The sequence below is a fragment of the Lissotriton helveticus genome, chromosome 1_2 (genome assembly GCF_964261635.1).
Source record: "Lissotriton helveticus chromosome 1_2, aLisHel1.1, whole genome shotgun sequence".
NCBI lineage: Eukaryota > Metazoa > Chordata > Amphibia > Caudata > Salamandridae > Lissotriton > Lissotriton helveticus.
The window spans coordinates 122,486,720-122,501,703 of record NC_136058.1 but is presented as its reverse complement, the minus strand read 5'-3'; the positions used below and the strand labels follow the sequence as shown (position 1 = coordinate 122,501,703).

The 14,984-nt window shown below is 42.1% G+C and overlaps 1 long non-coding RNA gene across 1 annotated transcript in view; it reads left to right on the top strand.

Moving 5' to 3' along the window:
* Nucleotides 1-14,984, top strand: part of LOC144798857 (uncharacterized) — a 286,173-nt gene that overhangs the window by 8,414 nt on the left and 262,775 nt on the right. The window contains exon 2 of the long non-coding RNA XR_013603680.1: nucleotides 6,073-6,316. This is a non-coding gene — a long non-coding RNA (uncharacterized LOC144798857). The remainder of the gene's footprint in view (nucleotides 1-6,072; nucleotides 6,317-14,984) is intronic.

Genomic DNA, 14,984 nt, shown 5'->3' with positions numbered 1-14,984 from the left:
AGACCCCGCAAAAAGGGATGGACAGATTGTGGAAGGCCTGTCCTGATAAAGTCCTTGACCTGACCGGACACTTGTGCAAAATGTTTGAGATGGCAGCCTCCGCAACGATTCGGTGTTCCCATTGACCCTGACACCTTAGCTGGTTGGGCCCAAAGAGCATTATGTATGCTTTGAAATGCCAACTGCACTTTATCAGTGGAGTGCCGCAGGTCTATTTTAATCCACATAGACCCTAAGCTAGCAGAACTAGCCAATGCTGAACCAGGCCCTAAAGCGAACTGTCTGTTCGTGAAGGACATCGGGAAATTTGTACAAACCTTCACAACTCTTGATAAAGCGCAAGCATAGTTTAATAAGGTCTTTCGCAACTAACACCTTTTTGGGCAGAGAGGCCAGTACAGAGGGTGCTTGATCGGCCGTCCATACAGTCCAAGCCCTTCTAGAAACTTCCTAGGCTTAAATTCGACACGAACTGTCACAGCTTTTGCAGAAAGGGGCGATCAATCCTTGCCACCCTGACTTGGCGGAGTTTTGCAGCAATATTTTCTTGGTTCCTGTAAAAGGGAAAGGCGCCGCCTGGTTATCAATCTGAAAGAATAAAAGTTTTGGACCTTATACAGTCACTTCAAAATGGAGGGGATTCATCTCCTCAGGGACCTCCTTCAGGTCGGAGATCGGATGATCCGTCTTGACCAGAAGAACGCATATCTTTCGATTTTCATTTTCTGTCCTCACCTCAAGTTTCTACAATTCCAGTGGGATGATCAATAGTTTCACTTCCAAGTGCTGCTTTTTGGCCTGTCTTTGGCACTGTGGTGTTACACCAAGGTGATGTGCCGGTAGTGGAACAGATCCATGGCAGATGTGTCTGATAATTTATCTTTACGATATTCTTCTGATGACGCAGGACAGAGATGTACTCCTCACTCATATTTTATGGGCCATTCACTTACTTCAAGGTCGGAGCTTTCTGATCAATCTAATGAAATCCAGCCTATCTCCCTCTCAGTGCATGGGGCATCCTGGTTTCCAAATTCACTCTGCGGAGGCTACTGTGTCCCTTCCCCGCCCGAGCTGAAGCAAGTAATGAATTAAATCAGTCAGTCCTCTCCAAGGACATGATTTCTCTAAGAGTCCTCACCAGAATAGTGCGGCTAGTAGCCTCCTCTATTCAGGCCATTTTCCAGCACCATTACATTATCGGGCACTACAACGTCTGAAGATGAGGCACCTCCAACGATGTCTCTTATTACAAGATGATCAGTCTCACGCCAGACACCACTGCAGAACTGCAGTGGTGGCTCGATCACATGACTGCCTGGAATGGCAGAGTCATATTTGGCACACCGTCCGGATGTGGTGATCGAATGCGATGCCAGTCGGTGGGAATGGCGAGCCAGATGCGGAAACATCTCCACAGGAGGGAGATGGACTTCCTTTTTTTTTTTTATTGTCATTGCAAGAGTCATACAATAACAATTCATACCATGTTACCATTATACACTATAGTTCCTAATAGGTAATAAATGCAGAGAAATCAATTTATGACAACAAACTAATTTTTTTTGGGTTCGTAAAAGATATATAAAATAGCCTACATTGTCAAGGAAACAGTGGTCTCGAGAAAAAAAGAATAAAAGACAAAATAACAATACATTCTGATAATGATATCAAAAGAATAAAGGTTCCCAAATTCTCTCTCTTTTTCTCAGAGATCGCAGCCCCATTGTTTTTGCTAATGATATTTCCATCGTGTGTATTTCATTAACTAAAGTCCACCACTCCATAACATGTGGAGACTTCAAAGATATCCAAGCCCTGGCTATAACCAATCGTGCACAGGCAGTTAATATAGAGATCAGATCTTTATGTGGGCTATTTAAATCCTGTATATCAAGTAAGATCGCCTGAGCGGAAAAAGGTAAAACAATTATTTGTTTCTGGATAAGTATACCCTCTATTCCTCTCCAGAATCCACATAGGGCGGGACAGGAGACAAACATGTGCGCCAAATCAGCAGCAAATAAATCGCATTTAGGGAGATGGACTTCCAAAGAATCTCAACTCAATATCAATTGTCGGGACCTTTTGGTGGGTTCTTTCGTCATCAAGACACTGACACCATGCTTCCGGATGTTGTGTTTTATTAAGGATGGACAATGTCACCTATACATGAAACACCCTGCAATACTTGCCTACGTTCAAAGACACTGGGCCCCAGCCAGAGAAGACCCCAACACACAAACTGGTACAGGCCATCTATCCAATGGGAGAAGGGTGTCATCTCACAAAATGGCTATATAAAGACATCAGGGCACATGCTGTGATCTCCCTTACTGACTTGAAGGATAGGATAGGATATAGTTTATAAAGCACTCGAATGGAGAGGCATCTTGGCGCTAAGAAGGGAACAACACCTTTTTATGCCACGGAAACAGCACAGTTTTTAGCAGTTTCCTGAACATTGGCCTGTTTGGTTGAATTCTCACAGTGGTAGGCAGTTGGTTCCATAGCCTGACTGCACAGTGCAATATACTCCGACCTCCCCATCTGGCTCTACAGACTTTGGTGGTACAGATGCGGCCCGTGTTTGAGGATCTGAGGCTTATCGTAGGAATATACCAGTGGAAAGATTTATGGAGGTCAGCTGCCTCTCCGCCATATAGTGTCTTGTGAACCAGGCATAAGGCTTTGAATTCCATTCGCTGCTGAATTGGGAGCCAATGCAGCAACCTAATGGCAGGAGAGGTAGAGTGGCCTTTTGGGATATTCAATAATATCCGAGCAGCTGCATTTTGTATAGACTGCAATTTAGTCTTCTGTGCCTTGTCAATGCCTATAAATAGTGCTTTGCAGTAAGCTAGGCGTGATCGGACTAGGGTCCCTGCCACTGTTTTTCTTAGCTCCTGGGGAATAAAGGGGAACACCTTCCGAAGAAGCTTCAGTACCAAAAAACAGGAGGAAGTTACACAGTTTATCTGGGCCGAAAAGTTAAGTTGGTCATCAAAAATGATCCCCAGATTCTTAACCTTAGCAGATGGTGCGGGACATTCACTAGCCTCTATCGGCCACCAAGTGTGGTTCCACAGGGAGGACCGTTGCCAAACTCTATCATCTCCGTCTTATCCGTGTTGATTATAAGATAGTTACTGCCCATCCAGCTCATGGAAAGGAATTAACCGACAAGGAGTGGGCCGCTCTGCTCGAATATCCTAAAACGGTGTCACGTAATGCCAAGTTCAAGTTCATACAGCACATGATCTTACACAGGGCTTACCTTACTCCACAACGCCTACATCTCATGTTCCCGGATACACAACACCACTGCCACAGGTGTAGGGTGGAAATGCTGACATCCTGCATATGCTGTGGCCTTGCCCCATGATCACTGAGTTCTGGATGGGTGTCATCCAGAACAGCAGAACTACGACAGGTATTCTTATAGGAAAGACAGCCGGTAGCTGCGTATTTGGTATGGACCCCCACCCAAAATCACAAAAGGTGCAATTACGTTTCACTGACCTAGCATTCCATCTGACCAAGCGCTCCATAACTATGCAGTGAAAAACGGCAAGGCACCGCCAGTTTATATGTGGCACGGGGAGGTGGAGCAATGGGGTAGTGCGGAGAGCGCTGCCATCAGACAGGAGGAGGATCGAGGTCTGTGCAAGACACTGATATCAATGGACTTGGACCTTCTACTGGAGGCATTCAAAGCCCTTGAACCCACGCCTGTCTCTGCAGTAAATGACGCACAGTGTAAGACCTGTAAACTGGTCTCAGACCACCTGAATCCGACCCAGGAACAGTCCAGACGCACAGCACCATTATACAGACCAAAAGCGGGGAACCAGGACGGAACCAGATGACAATGATACCAGCTGGGGTAGAGCCAGTAGAGGCAGGTTGTGGTGGGAAAGTCTAGGAGTTATGTTAAAGCACTTGCAATCATGCCTAGTTGTCTTCCTGTTGTCATCAAAGGAACTCTTATGTAATGTGTAATGTACTAAAAGGTACGCATTGATTGTTAGCTGATATATATTGATGACTATAAACGGTATAATGCACTGCATTCTACCACAAATATGAACCAATGTACCTAAGTTTATACATTACTCAAAGAAAATTCGAAAAACAATAAAGTGTGTTTCAAAAAACAAAAAAGGATGGACAATGTTTCCGCGGTCCAGTATATCAACAGACTGGGCGTGACCAAGTCACAGGTCTTAATGGAAATTGCCAAGAACTTTGGCACTACTGTCTTCACAATCATTTCTCCGTAATCGCGGAATATCTCCCAGGCCTAGACAATATTGTAGCGGACTGGAACTCGTGCTTTCTCTGAGACACCATTGAATGGAAGTTACATTGGGCAGTCTTCCAATGACTTCAGACACAATGGGGTCCATGCGACTCAGACCTTTTTGCCTCCCGTCTATCCAATTAGCTCCCAAAGTTATTTTCCTGATGCACGGATCTGATGTCTCTGGCCACGGATGCCTGCCTCCAGGACTGGCACGACCCTCTCTATGATGCCTTTCCTCCCTTTCTCCTGATTCCAAGGGTATCCACTCAAACCCACAGACAGCATGCAGAACACATTTTGATTACTCCACTATGGAAACCACAACCATGGTTCCCAGTTCTCATGGAGACATCTTGTGCATGTCCGTCTCTGAATGTTGAGTTCCCAGATCTCCTTCTGGATCCCTCAGGAGCTGGACACCCCTTGCTGATGCAGGGCCATTCACATCAGATAAGGTGCTGCATTTCAGGGACTGTTGGCTCCTGCCTGGCCTTTCGTAATACTCTGAGAAATTCATTCTCCATTCCTGGTCCTAGGCCACACACAAGCGTTGTGCCTCTGCTTGGTGACGTTGGTTGAATTTGTGTGTCTAATGGGGTTTGGATCCTCTGGGGGGGCCCCCATTGTCTTTGTGATAATTTTTTTAGCAGGGTCAGCGTCGGCCGGTTTGACTTACTCATCTGTCAACAATTATCGATCAGCCATTTCAGCCGGCCATGCATTAGTCAACGGGAAACCGGTGGGGGACTGTCCCTTGGCATTGTTATTGTTATTGTTATTTTAATTTTATACCGCGCCTAATCACCTGCAGGTCTCTAAGCGCCAGGAAATGACGAGTTATGCTGGGCATTTGCTTATGCAACCACAGAAAACCCCAAAATGACTATTTGTGAGGCTTGAATATCGTCCTTTCCTTCTTACAGAGATGGCTGAACAATTTTGCGTAAACAGCTATCAGCTAAGCTAACAATGTTGCTTTGTTTGGTTTCTTGCAGAAGGTTGACCGACGTGAAAGCTCTGGATTTAGCAGGTAGAGTATTAACTCCAAATGGAGTTACTTTCAACCTGTCCAGAATGACAAAAACAGATTCTAAGCAGATTACTTACCCGCATTTTCCTAATAATCCAAAATTATGAATTGTACAGTGTTTAAAAGAATATGAGGACCGGACTAGAAAATTCCGGTGTCCTGGTGCATGTCAATTGCTAATTGCCCTACAAAAGCCTTTTGATGCGGTCTCCTCTGCAACCTTGGCCAGGTGTGTTAAGTGGATCTTGAGAGAAGCTGGAGTGGATACCAGCAAGTTTGGGGCTCACTCTGTCAGAGGAGCTATGGCCTCCAAATCTCTTCCCTAGGTTCTACACTTCAAGATATTATGAAGGCCGCTGATTGGTCATCAGATTCTACATTGAAAACATTTCTATTGTAAACCTATTGTAAATGTAGCTTCTATGGTATTGAATCAGCTTTGAACAAGCATAATCCAAAGCCTCTGGCCCTGACATAGAATTAAAAAAATTCTAACTATCGCGTTTAATTTTCTACTCTATTAAGGACTTGGAGGGGAGGATTATCCCACCCATGTCATCTTCCAAGTTTTATTAAGGGTTTAGTTTATGTTATTGCCCTTCCTGATACTGAATTATGTGTTCTAATGTGTTTATAACAAAGTCTTTTCATACTGATAACTTACAGGTAATGTTTTTATTGAATGTGGATGCTGTTCCGATATACTTGGATATTACACGTTCTTCTATTTTTCCAGATTCTGATCAGAAGACAGAACAAACTGATATTAGTGGGATCATCCCGGTTTCCTGTTATGCTTCTAAGGTCCACGACCTGGTTCAACGCTTGGGTGACCAGTTGGATTTGTCCAGTTCAGTCTGTTATGGGTGTTTCAAGTTTCAAGACTGTTAGCCATCTTTGGCAAAGAAAGAGGATGAGATATGGATTATATTGTCATGGCTATGGCCTGATTGGATGCTTGAAGATGACATCATGAACAGGTATTGGGAAATGTAGTTTTCTACTTTTGATGTTAAACTTGATTGGCTGCTGTGTAACATTGATGATAAACAGTAAAGAAAGAGACAGAATAATCGGTAAACAGTCATAATATCGATTCCAAAATATAGAATGGACATAATATCGAAGTAAAAATATAGAATGGACAAAATATCGAATGGACACAATATAGTGGTTAAAAATATCGAATTTAAGGTAAGTAATATCGATTTTCAAAATATAGAAGTCAAAATATCGAAGTATAAAATATAGGCATTAAAAATAGCGATTTTTAATAATATCAATTTTTTTAACGTATTTTGTATGTTAGTATATGTGTGAAAAGTGTATATTAATTGTTGTAATGTATGTTTAATGTATTTTAAGTCATGAATTTTATGTTATTTAATTTTTGCGCAATTTAATTCAGTAGTGGGTTGTGGGTTTATAGGGGAATATGGTGGGAAGTAATTTAATTATATTAAATTAAAAATTATTTTTTAGCAGTTATTATTAATTTTTAATTAAATTTTGCTTTCTAGTTCTGTAGTGGGTTGTGGGTTTATAGGGGAATAGGGTGGGACGTAATTTAATTGTAATTAATTAAATATTTTTATTTATTTATTGGTATTCATTTTGAATTTATTGTTATTTTTTAATTGGTAATTAATTTGTATTAATTGCCAATTAATTTGTATTAATTGATTAATTGTTAATTATGTTAATTTTCTAAATTTATTTTCTGTAGCGGGTTGTGGGTTTATAGGGGAATAGGGTGGGAAGTAATTTAATTGTAATTAAGTAAATAATTTTTTTCATTTATTGGTATTGATTTTAAATTTATTGTTAATTTTTAATTGGTAATTAATTTCTATTAATTGGCAATTAATTTTTATTAATTGGTATTAAATATTTGATAATTATGATAATTGTAATAATGTATTTTCTGTAGTGGGATGTGGGTTTATAAGGGAATAGGGTGGGAAGTAATGTAATTGTAAATAATTACATATTAAAAATACTTTTTGTGTATTAATAATTAATTTACTGTTAATTTTTAATTGGTATTAATTTTTATTATTAATTAGTTTTTGGTATTGAAAATTAATTAGTTGTTAAATAATTATGAATAGGTTATTACTTTTTAATAACTAATATGTAGTTGTTTTTCTAATTAATTATTACATAATATTAAATTGGTTATTAATTTCAATTAATGGTTTATTGGTATTGATATTTAATTAATTTTTAATAATATATTAAATCATTACTTTCCCTACTGTTAAACTCACTGGAGTGGGAATAGTAATTTTCACCCTCCCGCTATCCAACGCTTTCCCTACGGTTGCACTCTCTGGAGTGGGAATAGTATTTTTTACCCCTACGCTATCCAACGCTTTCCCTTCTGTTGCACTCTCTGGAGTGGGAATAGTAATTTTTACCCCTACGCTATCCAAAGCTTTCCCTACTGTTGCACTATCTGGAGTGGGAATAGTAATTTTCACACTCCCGCTATCCAACGCTTTCCCTACTGTTGCACTCTCTGGAGTGGGAATAGTATTTTTTACCCCTACGCTATCCAACGCTTTCCCTACTGTTGCACTTTCTGGAGTGGGAATAGTAATTTTTACCCCTACGCTATCCAATGCTTTCCCTACTGTTGTACTCTCTGGAGTGGAAATAGTAATTTTTACCGTTCCAATATCCAACGCTTTCCCTACTGTTGCACTCTCTGGAGTGGGAATAGTAATTCTTACCCCTACGCTATCCAACGCTTTCCCTACTGTTGCACGCTCTGGAGTTGGAATAGTAATTTTTACCCTACCGCTATCCAACGCTTTCCCTACTGTTGCACTCTCTGGAGTGGGAATAGTAATTTTTACCCTTATGCTATCCAACGATTTCCCTACTGTTGCACTCACTGGAGTGGGAATAGTATTTTTTACCCCTACGCTATCCAACACTTTCCCTACTGTTGCACTCTCTGGAGTGGGAATAGTAATTTTTACCCCTACGCTATCCAACGCTTTCCCTACTGTTGCACTCTCTGGAGTGGGAATAGTAGTTTTTTACCCCTACGCTATCCAACGCTTTCCCTACTGTTGCACTATCTGGAGTGGGAATAGTAATTTTCACACTCCCGCTATCCAACGCTTTCCCTACTGTTGCACTCTCTGGAGTGGGAATAGTATTTTTTACCCCTACGCTATCCAACGCTTTCCCTACCGTTGCACTCTCTGGAGTGGGAATAGTAATTTTTACCCCTACGCTATCCAATGCTTTCCCTACTGTTGTACTCTCTGGAGTGGAAATAGTAATTTTTACCGTTCCAATATCCAACGCTTTCCCTACTGTTGCACTCTCTGGAGTGGGAATAGTAATTCTTACCCCTACGCTATCCAACGCTTTCCCTACTGTTGCACGCTCTGGAGTTGGAATAGTAATTTTTACCCTACCGCTATCCAACGCTTTCCCTACTGTTGCACTCTCTGGAGTGGGAATAGTAATTTTTATCCTTACGCTATCCAACGCTTTCCCTACTGTTGCACTCACTGGAGTGGGAATAGTATTTTTTACCCCTACGCTATCCAACGCTTTCCCTACTGTTGCACTCTCTGGAGTGGGAATAGTAATTTTTACCCCTACGCTATCCAAAACTTTCCCTACTGTTGCACTCTCTGGAGTGGGAATAGTATTTTTTACCCCTACGCTATCCAACGCTTTCCCTACTGTTGCACTCACTGGAGTGGGAATAGTATTTTTTACCCCTACGCTATCCAACGCTTTCCCTACTGTTGCACCCACTGGAGTGGTAATATTAAATGTTACCCTCCTGCTATCCTACGGTAAAATATTGTAAATTTTTTATTAATAACTTAAATTAATTATATCTTAATTTTAAGGTTATTTGAGTATTTTTAAGTATGTTTTAGTTAATTATATTTATTATTTCATTAATTTTAAATTACTTTTAAGACATTTAAAAAAATTCGATATTTTGACTGACTATATTTTTTACAGACTATATTTTGGATTCAATATTTTTGTACTTACCTGTTTGTAGATAGGAATTCGATATTTTGGCATTCTATATTTTGGTGACTATATTTTGGTAAGTCTATATTTTGTCATTCTATATTATGTCAGTGATCCAGAATAATCATAGCCTCCGAGTCGTTAATAGAAATGAAATGTCTAAAAACAATAGTTAGAATTTTTTTTAGCACACTGTGCCGTTGGTGCATCAGTTTTATGTGACGCACCGGCGATGCAGTGTGCCTGCCCATATTTACAAGGCCACTTAAAGCCACCTGCGTGGCTTTTCATGGCCTTGTAAATATGGCCCTCTTTCACTCATTACTCTTTGTGAAAGGGGTGTTCCGTGGGTGTTGCTGTGGATCTACAAGGTTTTGAAAATCTGGAAATGCGTCAGATCCCTACGCCTCCCTAGAGGAGGTGTAACGGAGGTACAACGAGGAGAAATACTTTTATTTCTCCTTGTTTTTCCTTTTTCATTGTGTGTTGCATTCTGCAGCAGACATAGAAAGAGGAAAACACCTCTTGTGATTGTTTTTGTGCAGGAAGGTGTTCCTTCCTTCACAAACACAATCCCCCTACAACGCAAACACCCTTGCACCATGGCGCAAGGGTGTCTGTGTTGGCGCATGGCAGCACATTGTGTGCCAGCACAGGGGAAAAGGACAGGAATGATCAGTATCTTGTAGATACAGTGCATTCCTGCCCTTTTCTTTTGACTCATGACAGCGTAGAAGGAACGCTTGCTGTGCTGCCGTGCATCAAAATATTGTAAATAAGGCCCTGAGAATTTCCCAGTCAGACTGCTCTATGTACCCCATAAAGGACAGCCTGCTGTCCCAGGCTGTGTCACATACTTTGTATCAAGTTATGTTACATGAATAGGCTAGGAGAACATCTCAATGTAATGTAGTAGTTTTATTGGAGAATCATCTAATGTATTCTGAAACAAATAGTTTCTTCTTACTTGTTCCCCATTGGTGCATACCCTGAGAAACATGGTGTTATGTAGTGAATGCCTGAAATGCTTTGTCTAAAGCCCAATAAAAAGACATTCTTTGGTGTGATATTCTACCTTTCTTACCTCTATTATATCTATGGTTGAGCTGTGTTTAGTCCAACATATCTCTATGGTTGAAGGAGATGTATATTCTAGAACTTTAGATCAAGAATGTTAAGTGTTCAGTTAATGCTAGCTGTTGTCCTGTTTGGATGAGATTTTTTATGAGGAATAAACCATATCTTGGAAATACCTTTCTTAAAATATTACACTTGGTTACCTGTACCTAGGTAACATGATGCCACAAGCTCTAGAATGTGGAGGTGTGGAATGATAAGAGGTTGTCAGTTTATTGGTGGCTAGGTAGCATTGACATGCTGCCTGCTTGTTCTTCAATAAAGGACTTCTTACCTTCAACAGGAAGTTGTCATCCTTACAATTGATGATGATCTGCGTGTGATCTGCTACATGGACTGGTGCGCCAGTGCCTTCAGGGTGGAGACCAAGGGGAAGAAGGAGATATTGTAGGCGCTATCTGGCAGTGCTTGACATTTGAGACATTTGAGCAGGTTAAAATTCTTGGCATCTTGCTGGAGTGCTCCGGGCAAGTTAAGGCACATCCTGATAAATGCGGAGGCAATTTTGGTGTATAACACTCATATAGTGGAAAGTTAGTGGAGCACACAAGGTGAGGGACACTTGGAGGCAGAAACTGCGCAAGCAGTTGTGACAGTGACCTAGAGGGCTGGTGGAACGAGGCAAGCAGTGTCATCGCATCGGCGACAAGGAAGGACGAGCTGTGATGTTGGCACTTTACAGCCACACACTGCGTTGGCGCATCTTCAAAAAAAATCTGCACCACACACACGGCTTGGGAGCTGTGGTGTGTGCCGAGCCATGCAGTGTGTGTCATCACAGTGCCATGCATACCCTTCACTCAGCAAAGCTTGTGGCACCATAAGGAAACCAAACCGGCACCATTCTTATGGCTGCATAGCACCAGAGAGAAAGCTTGCTGTGCAGTGTGTGTCCCACAGTGGCACGCACACCCTTCATTTCTAGAAGAAGCGGTACTTCACAGTGAGTGCTGGTTATAAGAGGGCTTTTTTTAAGAAGCAAAGGAGCACGCTTCACTGTGAATCACACACCTAGTGCTCCAGTCACAGCAAGACACTGAGTTATAAGGAAACTAGCGCGCATCACGGTGATACACACACCATTTACTGACTAATTGAAACACTCCTAATTTTTTTATTCAGTACTTTCGTCAAATTGTATGTTGTACGAATAGTTTTACAGGAAAACCACAGTATTGGAAATTGCAAGAATATGTATATCTTCAACATTTATTAGAGGCTTACCTTGTGTAGGCGAGTTCACTATTCATTGTATCCGAATCCGGTTTAACGGGATTGGATAGTGCACTCACCATTTAGAAATGAGTACTCAGAATTGTGGTCTTACTCCCCCAGTGTTATTTTTGCCAGGACCAGGTTATCCTTTATTAAAATGGCCAGACTGGAAAGAATATTTTTTAAATTATCAGCTCTGGAAGAAGAAAATGATGAGGAATTTTCTCCTAGAAAGAAAAAAGATTTTGTTGCAAAGTTAAGGTCCTGAGGGGTTAGGCGTGGACAGTCAAATGGAGAAAAGGGGAGACCTGCAGAAGGGGCTGACGAGTTTAAGGATGGTTTAGAAGACTTAGACATACATTATCATCCTACTGTATGTGCGGCCATTGACAGGTACACATTTGTCCAACAGAAACAAGCAAAGAGGGAGTCAATAGAGCACTAAGTGGAGGCACTAGAAAAACTAGCTATTACGTGTAAATTTGGGGAGCTACACAATGATCTCATAAGTGATTACGTTTGGATACATTCCAATAATGTGAGATTTCAAGAGAAATTATGAATTTGTGGTGATTCCCCATTGAAAGAGATTGTGGCCATTGTGAAAATGGCTGTATTGTCTAGGAAGTGTGCAAAACCTTCATTGAAAAGTAATGGTGAAGGGGAGTTACTGTGTAAAGTGATGGATTCCAAGGACGATGATAAGAAGGGGAATAAGCTAAACACTAAGGGCCCGATTACAAGTCTTGGAGGTTTAAGGGCAGGCAGTATTCCACCGCCGTGCCGGGCTGAGCTTCGCTGCCGCCGGTCTGCCAGATTACAAGCTATTTGTAGTCTGGCGGGCAGGTCGCGAGGCTTTCCCAGGTCGGTGTCTCTTTTTAAATGGCCACGGTGCCTTAGGCACTGCAAAGCGAACGCCTCAAAGGTTCCTCCTGGATGGCATGGACAGAAAAGTCCATGCCGTGCAGGAACTCTGGTGCATGCACACAGGGTGCGCACATGTTATGCCCCTTTGTGTGCATTCAAAAGCTGAAGAGCCACAAGGGGCCCTCTAGGGCCCCCTTTGTTTTCTTTCCACCGGGGTTGATATGGAGGGGGAACTTCCATGTCACTGGCGGCGAAGAGGAAACTCTTAAAATGCTTAAAAGGACTGCGGCATTCCCACCAAGCATATTTTGGCCTCTGACCGCAGCACCAACTCCAGGGAACAGCGGTTCCCTGGCGGTGTCAGCGGTCTCAGGGTGGTCCGACCGCCCAACTCATAATGGGGCAGTCGGACCACCGGTGCGGTGGTGGCTGGACCGCCACCACGAATCTGTCGGGCCTTGCACCGCCAGACTCGTTTAGAGGCCCTAAGACGTTTGGAGGGAGGAAGCCAGGTAAAAGTATATCAGAGTGGGACACAAGCGTCCAGTGTGTTTCAGATGTGTTAATAAAGGCCATATGGCTGGGAACAAGAGTAGTCCTGTGGTCACATCCAAATGAGCATATTGCGGAATCATGAGTCATTTCGTGAAAGTTTGTAGGAAGAAGAACAACAAAGAGAACAAGAGTGCTGTCAAGTGTGTGGTGGAGAATGAATAAGATGCAGAGGAAGAAAATTAGTTGTTGAGGGACGAAGGGGTCCTTAATATAGAAGATGCGGCATTAGATATAAATATTTACTGACGGAACAAACCAATGTGTGAGATTAACATTGGGGGTACAGATGCCAATTGTGGCAGACCCTGGTTCTCCTTATACCATCATACAATGTTCTATGTGGGAAAATAAGTTTGCTATGGTGTTGGGGACCAATTGAATCCTACAGATGTACACCCAGTTACCTTTACAGGAGAAAACATTTCCAGGGTTGGGTTTGGGAACTGGGATTTGAGTTTAAAAACAGAACAGCCCGTGGGAAATTGTACGTAGCAGAAAAGGGACCATCAGTACTTGATTGGGTCGATCAGGGTGCATTGAGTATTACCCATGGCTCCAATAGTGGAGACCAGATAATGTTACTGAGTGAACCAGTTGGGAAAATTAAGGAAGAACTCACTAAACAATTTCCCAGTGTTTTTTCTGGAAAAGTTGTAAAGCTATGTGGATTTGCCCACATGATCTTATTGAAGGAAGGAGCGACACCTGTTGCACATGAATTCAGGTATATACCTCTAAGTGTCTGACAAGGTGATATGGCAGATTTGGATGCTTTGGAGGGCAAAGGAACTATTGAGCCTGTTGAGAGTGCTGAGTGGTTAGCTCCTTTGGCTGTAGCACACAAACCGGATGGCCAGTTAAGTCTATGCATTGACCACAGAGACTTAAATAGGAATATCGTCATAGATAAATTTCTTTTACCAAGGATCAATGAACTTTTGTCACAGGCCAAAGACATAAAATGGTTCTGGACTATTGATTTTACGTCCGCTACCACCGGGTTGAGTTGCACCCTTCTAGTAGGAATCTCACAGGGTTCATCATTCCCTTTGGGTGCTATAGATTTGTACGCATGCCGTTTGGCCTTGCATCAGCGGCTGCGGTCTTCCAGCTTCTGGTGCTTAAACTGGCAAATGAGTGATGTTCTTCCAAGATGACATCCTAGTGATGGGCCGGGATAGGCAGGAACATGACTCCAGGCTTAAATTGGTAGTAGGGAGATTAGCTGACAAAGGTTTTATGGAGGAACTCGAGAAATGCAAGTTTGTAGTGAATTCCGTGACATACTTGTGTCATGAGCTAGGTTGAAATGGCATGTCACCTAAAAAATCAGCTCCTATGTCCAAGGAAGATGTAAGATCGTTCCTTGGTCTTGCAGAATTCAATTCCACGTTTGTTTGTAATTTTGTCATGAAGACGCATGGCTTAAGGCAGTTGGTAAAGACAAAACAAGTGTTCATTTGGAGTGAAGATTTACAATCTGACTGTGAAATAATCAAAAAGGATATATTAACGGCTATGCCGCTAAAGAGGTTTGAGGTAGGAGCATGCAGTACCATCACCACGGATGCCAGTGGAAAGGGCCTAGGGTCCGTTTTAACTCAGCGATCAGGAACAGGAGAAGGATCCACCGTGGCATTTGCCTCCTGTTCTTTGTCTCCTTCTGAAGAGAATTTTTCAGTTATTGAAAAGGAGTTAGCGGCGGTGTGGGCAATGGAAAAGTGCAGGCAATATGTGTGGGGTTCTCAATTTAAACTTCGCACTGATCATAAACTGCTAGTGAAGGTTCTTACTTCCAAGGGTATAATCAGAGCTGCTCCAAGAATAGCTACAATGAACTTGAGGTTACTGGATTTTGTA